Here is a 12385-nt window from a genome sequence, read left to right on the forward strand (position 1 = left end):
AATTGAATCTACCTGGCCAGTTGTCGGAATGGCAAGCTGGTTGGCTGGCAATTCGGCCGCATGATAAATGTCTTTGCCACACACACTAATTATTTATGCCAGAAAAGCAAAAAATGTAAAACGAAGCTATTATAAAAACCAATGTAAAATGTGATGCATAACAGAGCGTTTTTCTCAGGGTTAATTACATTGTTTGTTAAATTACAAAAAAAATGAAATTAAAACAAAACCTTTTAAATTAACACTGTTAACAATTTTTATAAATAAACCAACTTTATAAAATATTTGGTCCTTGAAAAATAATGTCCTTAAAACTTATGTTATATCCTTAAAATTTATAAATTCCAAGTTTTGTGTTCCTTGGGACCTACAGATAAATAATAAAAATAATCCACAACGAATTCGTCTTATAGATTTTCCTTTAAACAATGTGTTGCTTAGAGTTGTGCCAAAGGAACTATATGGAACTATCTAGTTCACTTCGCAGTTCCAATGGCCCATATTTTTTCTTTGAACAAACTGCGTATACTTACTGTCACACGTTATATTTCATGATGTTACTCATACGTTTTGGAACTAGTACAAGGAACTAGGAACTAGATTACCCAACTCTAGTGTTGCTACTGACAACTAGTACGGCGTATAAGTACTGTCATAAGTCATACGCCTAAATGTTCCATTAAAATAACCTTATTTAGCATAGGTATAAAAAGTAGGTCCCATATCATTGAACTAAAATGAATCATTATGCACTTATTGCAATGAGGGAAGTCTACCTTACCCCTCTGGGGATGTTTGTGGGAACATATATAGAAGCGCCACACTTAAAGGTATTAAACTCTCTAAAGTTACTGTCGGGAATTAATTGACCTTCTAAAATGTCTTTGTACAGAGGTCCTGATTTCACGAAAAATGTCCTTTATCCACATTCTTACGAAAATCATTTTGAAAATAATCTTTAAAAAAATTATAAGAATCCACATTTTGAGAAAAAATGTTTTTAAGACCCACGCTTTAAAACAGATATATGAAAAAATTCACGTTTTGAAAAAATATTTGAAAAAATATGCACGTTTTGAAAAAATTGAAAATTCGTAGAAAAATAATTTAAAATATCTCGCTTTGAAAAAAAATAATAATAATAATGGTATGCACACCCGCCTTGCACGCTAAAGGTCGCGGGTTCGATTCCCAGGCCAGGCAACATCAAATTTTAAACTGTGGCAAAATGCCCCTCAGTGATGTTGCCGACATTTCCTGAGCATTTCATGCCATGTAAAATTTCTCTACAAGTGGTGTCTTAGGACACGCCTTTCGAACTCGGCAATAAACAGTAGGTCCCATATCATTGAGGTAATGTGAATCGGGGTGCACTCATTGATATGAGAGGAGTCTCCCTTGTCTCATCTGGGATGTTTGTGGAACAATTGTTATAAATATATAAAAAAAAACTTAAAATTGCATGCGAAAAATAATATTTAAAAATAAATGTTTTGAAAAAAAAATAAAAATACATGTTACAAATAATATCTAAAAAATGCATGTTTAAAAAAATATTTAAAAAAAACGCTTTGAAAAAAAACTATTTCACAAATCAAAGTTTTTAAAAAAAAAAAGAAGTATCTTAAAAAATCCACGTTGAGAGAGAAAAAACGTTAAAAACAATTTAAAAAAGATCCACTTTTTCAAAAAAGAACTTAAAAACATCCACGTTTTGAAGCAAAATATTTAAAAAAAGATCCAAGTTTTTAAAAAATATTTCAAATACAAAAATATTTACAAAAAAATCCACGATTTGAAAAAATAACTTTAATAAAAGTGAAGTTTGAGAAATATTAAAAAGAAATGCAAGCTTTGAAAAAAAAAATATTTACAAAAATTCAGATTTTGAAAACAAAAAATGATTTAAAAAAAATGCAGATTTTGAAAAATTATTTTAAAAATCCCTGTTTTGAAGAAAAAAATTAAAATTCACCTTTTGAAAAAAAAAAAAAAAATTAAATCGACATTAAAAAAACAATAATCCAAGTTTTGAAAAAAATAAAAATCCACGAAAATAGAAAAAATAGTTTACTAAATCCACGTTTTGAAGAAAGTAGATTTTAAAAATCCACTTTTTGAAAAAAAAAATAAAAAAATTATTTATAAATCTATGTTTTGAAAAAAAAATAAAATCCACGTTTTCAAATAAAAATTTTAAAAAATCCACGTCTTCAAAAAATATTTTAAAAAATCCACGTTTTCAAAAAATATTTAAAAAAATCCACGTTTTCAAAAAATATTTTAAAAAATCCACGTTTTCAAAAAATATTTGAAAGAATCCACGTTTTCAAAAAATATTTTAAAAAATCCACGTTTTAAAAAAATATTTTAAAAAATCCACGTTTTCAAAAAATATTTTAAAAAATCCACGTTTTCAAAAAATATTTTAAAAAATCCACGTTTTCAAAAAATATTGTAAAAAATCCACGTTTCGAAAAAAGTTGTTTTTAAAATATCCGCTTTTTAAATAGTATATTTTAAAATTCTACGTTAAAAAAAATAAAAAATGCACGTTTTAATAAAAGTAAAAAATTAAATAATAGTCTACGTTTTGAGAAATAGTATTAAAAACACATAAGAAAAATAAAAAATCCACATATTGAAAAAAAATAATTATACAAATCCACCAAACCACGTTTTGAAATAAATATTAAAAAAAATCCACATTTAAAAATATATATTAAAAAATCCACGTTTTGGAAATAAAAATATTCTAAAAAATCCACGTTTAAAAAAATATTTAAAAGAATCCACTCTTGAAAAAATATTAAAAATCCAAATTCTAAAATAAATTAAGAAAATTAGAGGATAACAAATATTTCCGCTTTGAAAAAAAAATCTTTAAAAATCCACGTTGTGGGAAATATATTTTCTAAAAATCCAAAAATCCATTATTTATATAAAGTTTATTACGTTAACGAAGTTATAAAAAGTTTTCTTTTCAAAATTAACGTTTAAAAAAATTCACTTAAAAATACACTTTAAAAAGTCCCATGAAATTCACGCTTCAACAAGAATTCCGTGTTTGAAAAGAATTCACGACGAATAAAAATGCACGTTTTGAAAAAAATTCCTCGAAGAATTCAGCGCTTTTGGGTCGCTGAAATGCCCTTTAAGAAAATCCACGCTTCATATGTCCTCAAAACAAATCCTTTAAAAGTCCATCTTTTTAGGCCCCTAAAATCCACAATTTTTAAGTCTCCGTAATAAATGTCCTTTAAAAACCCATGCATTTGAGGCCCCTAAAATATAAAAATTCATTTAAAAAATACACTTTAAAAGTCCCTTGAAATTCAAGTTTCAAAAAGAATTCCGTGTTTGAAAAGAATTCACGACGAATAAAAATTCACGTTTTGAAAGAAATTCCTCGAAGAATTCAGCGCTTTTGGGTCCCTGAAATGCCCTTTAAGAAAATACACGCTTAATAGGTTCTCAAAACAAATCCTTAAAAATTCCATGTTTTAAGGCCCCTAAAATCCACAATTTTTAAGTCTCAAAAATAAATGTCCTTAAAAACCCATGCTTTTGAGGCCCCTAAAATGTATTTTGAAAATCTATGATTTTTAACTCCCAGAAATAAATGTCCTTTAAAAAATCTATGCTTTTTAGGTCCTTACAAAATGCCCTTTAAAAAATTCACGAGTTATATGTCCCTTAAAAAAAGAACCCCGCTTTATAGTTTCATTAAAAAGGGTATTTTCAAAAATTCACGTCTCTTAAAAAATCCACTTTTTGGGTGTCCTTGAAATAATTTCCATTACAACATCAAAAAAGTCTTTTAAAAAATCCACACTTTACGTTTTGTAGATCTACGAAAAAAAATATATTTAAAATCCACGTCATTAAAAAACCACTTCTGTAAAATCCATCAAAATATCCTTGAAAATTTTGAAGCAAATCCTTTAAAGGAAATTACGAAAAATTTCCTTTAAAAATAAAAATATTCCTCAAAAATGCTTTAAAAAATCCTTTCAAATATCTCTAAAAACACATGTCTTAAAAATTCTTTCAAAATTACCTCAAAACAGGATTTTATTAAAAAAAAACTTTTAAAAAAATCCATGTCTAAAAATCGCTCATTCAAAAAATTAAAACATATCCGTTAAAAATAGTAAGTAATAAGGAATTTTCAAATTTTAGTTAACGCATAGTTTAAGATATTTTTCAAAAGTAATTTATGAAATCCTCCCAAGTATCCTTCAAAAATAATTTAAAAATTCCTTAAAAAATTCTTCAATATATCCTTTAAAAATAAATTTTTAAAATTATTTTACTTTAAAATCTACGTTTGTTGCTTCTTTGGAAAAATGTGTCATCCTTCATATTTTAAATATAACTTAAAAATTCGTTCAAAATGAAAAAATTAAACAATCCGTCGAAAATCCTTTTCTGAAAAAAATCTACGTTAGCCCCTAAAAAAATCTTTATAACATATCCTTTAAAACCAATTATAAAGCATTCAAACTACCGTTTTAAAATAGTTTAAAATGAAAATCCTTCAAAATATCATAAAAAATAATAAAAATCCTTTTCTTTAAAAACCACGCCAAAAAATTATTCAGAAATCCATGTCTACTGGTTCTTAAAAAATAACAAGTAAAAAAGTATCAGTCGGCTTTGCCGACAGAGATATACACTCAAAAATTCTTTTTTACCAAAAAAAAAAAAACTTATGTATTTAGGAGAGTTTTCAAAATATTGTTGTATAGATAGGACTAAAGCTCAAAAATTTGCGGGGATATCGATAGATAGGGCTTTTTATCACACTAACCTACGAATAACATAATATCGCTGTAAACAGGGCCACTAGGAAAACCTTAGGTAAAACTGTCCAAAGGATCCTCGAACTACACAAAAATGTTGAACATTTGTGTGGGTGGTACCACAAGGATTGGACAGATATGACCCAAATTTAAATGTAAACTAAGTTTCGATAATATTTAGAGATCCACAGTTGTCCCAAACCGGTTGCTACGTCTATGAGAAATTGCGCGTACTATTTTAGCCAATATTTTCGAACTTTTGTGGGGGAGGTACCGGAAAGAGTGGACCTATCAGCACCACCTTCGAATTTCATCTAATATTCGAAGAAATATTACAATATCCAAAGTGTGGACGAACGCAGTATGCGGTTCGAGCCCTCCAGCCACTACATATGGTTCAATAGGGTTTTTTTACAACTTTCCGGCTGTTTTCTCAAGAAGTATGGACTTGTCCCTTTTACTGGCGTAATTAAGGCAGCGAATGCAAGTTGCTTCAACAAAAATCAAAGTGATTCGAGAGCAGGACTTAAAGTGAATTTATCCAAATTTTTGTGTGTGAGGTACCTGAAGGAGTGGATAAATATAGTCCATATTCGAACCTGATCTATATCTTGAAGATATTTTAGGATGTCTAAAGTATGGACCAAATCGGTCACTCCCATCAAAAGTTATCGTGCGCACAATTTTTCCGAATATTTTTGAACTTTTGTGAGGTAGTTACCTGAAGGAGTGCACCGATATGGCTTATCTACGAACTTAAACTAAGTTTGGAAACAATATTACGAAGACCAAATTTTGGCCGGAATCGGCATTTCCGTTCGAGAATTATCTTGCGTTTCCACCCATAAACATGGTGTCATAGGGTTTGTTTTTTCAACTTTTAGGCTATTTTTTCAGGAAGTATGGACTTGCCCCTGAGGAAACTTGTACCTTCGTATAGGGGACAGTGAATACAAGATGTTACAACAAAGACCAAGGCGATTCGGGAGCAGGTCCTAAACTGAAATTTTGTGTGGGAGGTACTCGAAGAAGTTCAGCGATTGAGTCCATATTGGAACCTCATCTAAGTCTGGTAGAAATTTCATGATTTTCAAAGTATGGACCAAATCGGTTACTTCTTTCAAGAGTTATAGTGCGCTCAAATTTTCCGAACATTTTCGAACTTTTGTGGGGGCGGTACCGGCTATATCGAGTGGACCGATATAGCCCATCTTCGAACTTAAACTAAGTTTGGACAAAATATTACGAAAGCCATATTTTGGATCGAATCGGTTGATCCGTTCGAGAGTTATCGTGCGCCCCAGCCAGCCAGACAGACAGATGGACGGACATTGCTCACTCTACTCCAAATTGTCTGAAACACATTTTGCCCAAACATGCTTGGGGTCTAAAACCATTATTTCGATGAGGCACATTTTGCCCGTATGAAAGTGTATATACCCGCGTTAGCATAAATGCTGAGGGTATAAAAAGATCCACGTTTTGAAAAAGGAAATTAAAAAACATCCACGTTTCGAAAAAAAATAGTTAAAAAGTTTTGAAAAAATATTTCAAATACAAAAATGTTTAAAAAGAATCCACGATTTGAAAAAATAACTTTAATAAAAGTGAAGTTTAAGAAATATTCAAAAGAAATCCACGCTTTGAAAAAAAATGATTTACAAAAATTCAGATTTTGAAATAAAATGATTTACAAAAATGCAAGTTTTGAAAAATTATTTTAAAAATCCCTGTTTTGAAGAAAAAAATAAAATCCACGTTTTGAAAAAAATAAAATCGACATTTAAAACAAAAATCTAAGTTTTGAAAAAAATAAAAATCCACGCTTTGAAAAAAATGATTTACAAAAATTCAGATTTTCAAAAAAAAAATGATTTACATTTAAAAAAGGAAAAAACCAACTTTTGGAAAAAAAATAAAAATCTACGTTTTGAAAAAAAATAAAAATCCACGACTTGAAAAAATAATAAAAATCAACGTTTTGTAAAAATAAAATATTAAACAAAAGATAATTTAAAAAAACTTTACTAAAAAAGTTTTAGTAAAAAATCCAAGTTTCGGGATATTTTTTTTTAAATTCACGTTAAAAATATATATTTAAAAAAACATGTTTTGAAATACAATATTAAAAAATCTTCGTTTTAGAAAAAATAGTTTACTAAATCCACGTTTTGAAGAAAGTAGATTTTATAAATCCACTTTTTGGAAAAAAAAATAAAAACAATATTTATAAATCTACAAAAACACATTTGCATTTGAAAAACGATAAGTTCTAGGACAGAGAAGCCATTACATAGTCGATACGCCCGAAGATTTGCTTTACCACCAATGAAACCAGGTAACGTAATTTGGTGACTATGTGGGTTCGAGTCCTTGGCTTTCCTTTTTCACTTGCAAATAATTTCAGATCAACAAAAATCATTAAAAAATGATCTTCGCCCTAAAAAGGCAAAATTTCAAAAAATATTTATAAATCTATGTTTTGAAAAAAATTAAAATCCACGTTTTCAAAAAAAAAAATTAAAAAAAAACTATAAAATCGACATTAAAAAAACAAAAGTCCATGTTTTAAAAAAAAAATAAAAATCCACGTTTTGAAAAAAATAAAAATCCACGTTTTGAAAAAAATAAAAATCCACGATTTGAAAAAATAATAAAAATCAACGGTTTGTAAAAATAAAATATTAAAAAAGAGATAATTTAAAAAGTTTTACTAAAAAATTCACGTTTCGGTATATTTTTTAAATTCACGTTAAAAAAATATATTAAAAAAACAGGTTTTGAAATACAATATTAAAAAATCTTCGTTTCAGTAAAAATAGTTTACTAAATCCACGTTTTTAAGGAAATTAGATTTTACAAATCCACTTCTTGAAAAAAAAAATTAAAATCAACATTTTCAACTTCGAGCTGACGATTGATGTTTGGGTATAAAAAGTTTCTTGTTGAAGAAGTTATTGAAAAATAACTTCGGTGGAGAATATCCACAAACAAGAAACAAGGGAACTGATGAGATCCAGTGGCGTGGATCGAAACTATAGTATTCCCTGCCTTACCCCTTGGCGAACAATGCCAAATCTTTTCCACTAATAAAATAGTTGTTTTAAAATATTAAAACAACAACAATGGGATTAAGCCAGACTATTTTGAAAAAACAAAATTGCAAACGCTATCCCAATAAAAAAACGCCACAATGCTTCAAGTTTTCAAAAAATATTTTAAAAAATCCACGTTTCGAAAAAAGTTGTTTTTAAAATATACACGTTTTGAAAAAAAATATTTTAAAATTCAATGTTAAAAAAAAATCACGTTTCGCAAAAAGTTGTTTTTAAAATATCCACGTTTTGAAAAAAGTTGTTTTTACAATATCCACGTTTTGAAAAAATATTTTAAAATTCAACGTTTTCAAAAAATATTTTAAAAAATCCACGTTTCGAAAAAAGTTGTTTTTAAAATATCCACGTTATGAAAAAAATATTTTAAAATTCTACGTTAAAAAATGCACGTTTTAAAAAAAAGTATATTAAAATATCGACGTTTAAATTTTTTTAATACTACACGTTTAAAAAAATAATTAAATAATAGTCTACGTTTTGAAAAACAGTATTAAACACACATAAAAAATTTAAAAAATCCACATATTGAAAGAAAATAATTATACAAATCCACCAAACCGCGTTTTGAAATAAATATTAAAAAAAATTCACATTTAAAAAATATATATTAAAAATAAAAATATTCTAAAAAATCCACGTTTAAAAAAAAAAATTAAAGTATCCACTCTTTAAAAAAATATTAAAAATCCAAATACTAAAAAAATTAAGAAAATTAGAGCATAACAAATATTTCCGCTTTGAAAAAAAAAATTCTTTAAAAATCCACGTTGTGGAAAATAATTTCCAACAATCCAAAACAATTACGTCAATTTATGTATATAAAGTTTATTAGGTTAACGAAGTTATAAAAAGTTTTCTTTTCAAAATTAACGTTTAAAAAATTCATTTAAAAAATACACTTTAAAAAGTACCTTGAAATTCAATTTTTAAAAAAGAATTCCGTGTTTGAAAAGAATTCACGACGAGTAAAGATTCACGTTTTGAAAGAAATTCCTCGAAGAATTCAGTGCTTTTGGGTCCCTGAAATGCCCTTTAAGAAAATCCACGCTTCATAGGTCCTCAAAACAAATCCTTTAAAAGTCCATGTTATTAAGCCCCTAAAATCCACAATTTTTAAGTTCCAGAAATAAATGTCCTTTAAAAACCCATGCTTTTGAGGTCCCTAAAATGTATTTTGAAAAACTACGATTTTTAAGTCCCAGAAATAAATGTCCTTTAAAAATGCACGAGTTATATGTTCTTTAAAAAATCAAAGTTTTAGAAATCCTGTTTATTTATAAAACTCACGCTTTATATCCTTTAAAAGAACCCCGCTTTATAGTTTCTTTAAAAAGGGTCTTTTCAAAAATTCACGTTTTATGGGCCCTTGACAAAATGTCTCTTAAAAAATCCACTTTTTGGGTGTCCTTGAAATAATTTCCATTACAATATCAAAAAAGTCTTTTAAAAAATCCACACTTTATTGCTCCTTGAAAAAATATCTATTAAAAATTTACGTTTTGTAGATCTACGAAAAAAATATCTTTAAAATCCACGTCATTAGCATAAATGCTGAGGGTATAAAAATAAAATATTTATATAAAAAATAATGTAAAAAATCAAAACATCCTTTATAAATAAATAATAAATTAAAAATTCCTTCAAAATGTCCTTTTAAAATAAAAAATAAAAAATCTTCAGAATATCCTCTAAAATTAAGTTTTAAAAATCCTTCAAAAGATAATAAAATAATTTCTAAAATTCCTCAAAATAAAATAATATAAAAATTCTTAAAAATAACCAAGAATCCTTCATAAATAATATCCTCTAAACATCTTTTAAAAAATATGACTTAAAAATAATTTAAAATTGTTTTCAATATATCCTCTAAAAAATCTTTCCTTAAAAATCCACGTTCGTTGGTCTTTGAAAAAATCTTTAAAATCCTTTTCGTTAAAATTCGCTTCTGTTGTTCCTTACAAAAAATTCCACTTCCATAAATCCAATTCTTTGGGTTATTGAAAAAGCCTTAAAAATGCACATAAAAAAATATAAAAATCTACGCCTGACAGTCTCTGAATAAAGTTTCAAAATTTGGTTCCTGAAAAAAATCCTGTAAATCTGTAAGATTTTAAAGCAGTCCTTCAAAAAACCAATTTGTTCCTACAAAAAACTCCTTCAAAAAATGTCTGTTGTCCTAGAAATTTTTTTGATCCTTGAAGAAAATCTTTCAAAAAAATCACGTCTGTTGTCCTTGAGATTTGTTTGATCCTTGAAAAAATCTTTTAAAAAATCATGTTATTAGTCCTTACAATTTTGTTTAAATCGACTTCGATTTTTCGATTTTTTTATGAAGGACAAACAAATAATTCATTAAAAAAACTCTTTGTTGGATCCTTGAAAATTAAAATTTAAATATCCATGTCTATTGGTTTTTGTTTCTTTTAAAAAGTGCAAAATATTCTCCTCTGCTTTAATATTATTTTTTCTTTAAAGCATTTCTTCACAACTCCCTTATCCTTTCTTTAATTCCAACTCCTTAGTACAGCACAAAAAAAAAGACAGAAATTAATTAACACCAGAAAAAAGAACCATAAATCATAAGCCAAACAAAGGCATCCTTTTTTCTCGGCTGGTTGGATGGCTGGCTGAGTGTAATAAAATATGCAGCGTATATCTCATTTCTTTGCAGTTTTTTATTGTTTTTTTGCTTTCTTCTTCGCCGACTATCCATTTCTTTTATTTATTTACATTTCGTTATTTTTTTAATTTGTCTGGCACACGAAATTTTTATGAGTTTCAGAGAAAAGACATTAATTTGCTCACTTCATTTATTATTTTTTATTTTGAGACTTTTTTCACAATTTTTTTCTTTTGTTGAGATTATTTGCTTATAATGAGTTGATGATACTTCTTAAGAACATGGAAAAACAACAATAGCAACGACATTGTGGCATAACCACTAGACAACAATGAGCTTAAATTACACATAAAAGGATTTTAAGAGTTTTAAGCAGAAACGACACCGACACGCTTATAAATGTGGGCCACACATGTGTAAACACACACGTTGTGTGTGTGGGTTTGCATGTGTATAAAAAATTGTTTACATTCAATTACAACTGTTGAATATAAAAGGTACAACAGCAAAATCCACATTTACACTTTTCCAGCAAACACCCACACACACACATGCAATGATGTATCATCCATCATGGCCCACATTTTCTTCATCGCATAAAGTATGACCAACATTTACTGATTGATATGTAAACACACACAACAGAAAAGAAATATCAACACAAACTTTTACGAAAAACACGCCAACACACACAGACACACTTTCGACGAACACATTAAGCCACTCAACACAGCCATGTTCATGTTCAGCTAGCATGTTATACGTCATTGACAACAACTTCATCGCCCATCTATACACACATCTACATATATATATACTTTTACGCACACATTTCTCATTGCTTGTTGTTCGTTCTCTGAGCTCATCAACATAAGCAACAATTTGTATTGACCGCAAGTAAAAAAGGGAAAACACAAAAACACACGAAAGTCCCGATCAACAACCATCAGCATCATCATCCTCCTCAACGTCGTCATTGATGCTGTTGATGTTGGCATTGTATTAACACGACACGACTGTCTCGCCCGCACGACGACCACACACTCTTTTAGCTCGGTCTTCGTCCTCCATCCGCAGTGGGTTAGTAGTGCGTATACTCCACCACGACCACATTACGAAAAACAAACAAAACATACGGTAACAAAAAAACAAGAGGAAGAAGAATGTCAGTTTCGTTTTCTAAACCACACCGTAAATGTTTTCTGAAATTTATGGAGTGGCGCACACGAATTTCGTTCTCCGCCGCACGACCGTTTGGTAGCATAAAATCGTTAAAACTGAGGCCAGGACTAAGACAACATAAGAATTTATACTAACCTCCGGCACAGCATACACACAATAACAGTTTTGTGTTTTTTTAGAACTTTGTTTTGTGGCCCAATAACATAAATTATTAACAGAATGTTAGGACGGGCTGTTAGCGGGATAACAGCGCAACATAGTGACCCATATTATCCCATATTATGGAGGGAAAATGTCAAATGCCTTGAATGAAAGGGAACTTTAGAGCCTTAACATGGCATCCACCAATGTTAAGGATAAAGATTAACATACAGACGTCTCTGTTAAGTAACAGAGCGAAGGATAATATGGTTAACAGCGGAGTGAAAGTGGGGTTTTTTCTTTAAACCAATTACAGTTACAGACGAAGAACATTACAAATAGACGCCGATTTTTAAATAATTTTTTAAACATCCGAAGTCCATAAGGAATATATTTTTTTAAATATTTTATTTTTAAAGGATTTTTTAAAGCATTTTTTAGGGGATTTCTTAAAGCTTTTTAAAGTAAGTTTTAAGAAATTCTCCTAAAAGGATTTTATAAAGGATTTAAAAAAAATTGTT

At 28.4% G+C, this 12385-nt stretch overlaps 1 protein-coding gene across 1 annotated transcript in view; it reads right to left on the reverse strand.

The window, feature by feature from the left end:
- Positions 1–11820, reverse strand: part of LOC141403296 (uncharacterized) — a 32314-nt gene extending 20494 nt beyond the window's left edge. The window contains exon 1 of the mRNA XM_073985483.1: positions 11370–11820. The gene's annotated coding sequence lies outside the window, so the exon portion shown is untranslated. The remainder of the gene's footprint in view (positions 1–11369) is intronic.
- Positions 11821–12385: the final 565 nt, after the last annotated feature.

Source organism: Musca autumnalis, unplaced genomic scaffold, assembly GCF_047663935.1.
Source record: "Musca autumnalis isolate F117 unplaced genomic scaffold, ASM4766393v1 scaffold_4, whole genome shotgun sequence".
Taxonomy (NCBI): domain Eukaryota; kingdom Metazoa; phylum Arthropoda; class Insecta; order Diptera; family Muscidae; genus Musca; species Musca autumnalis.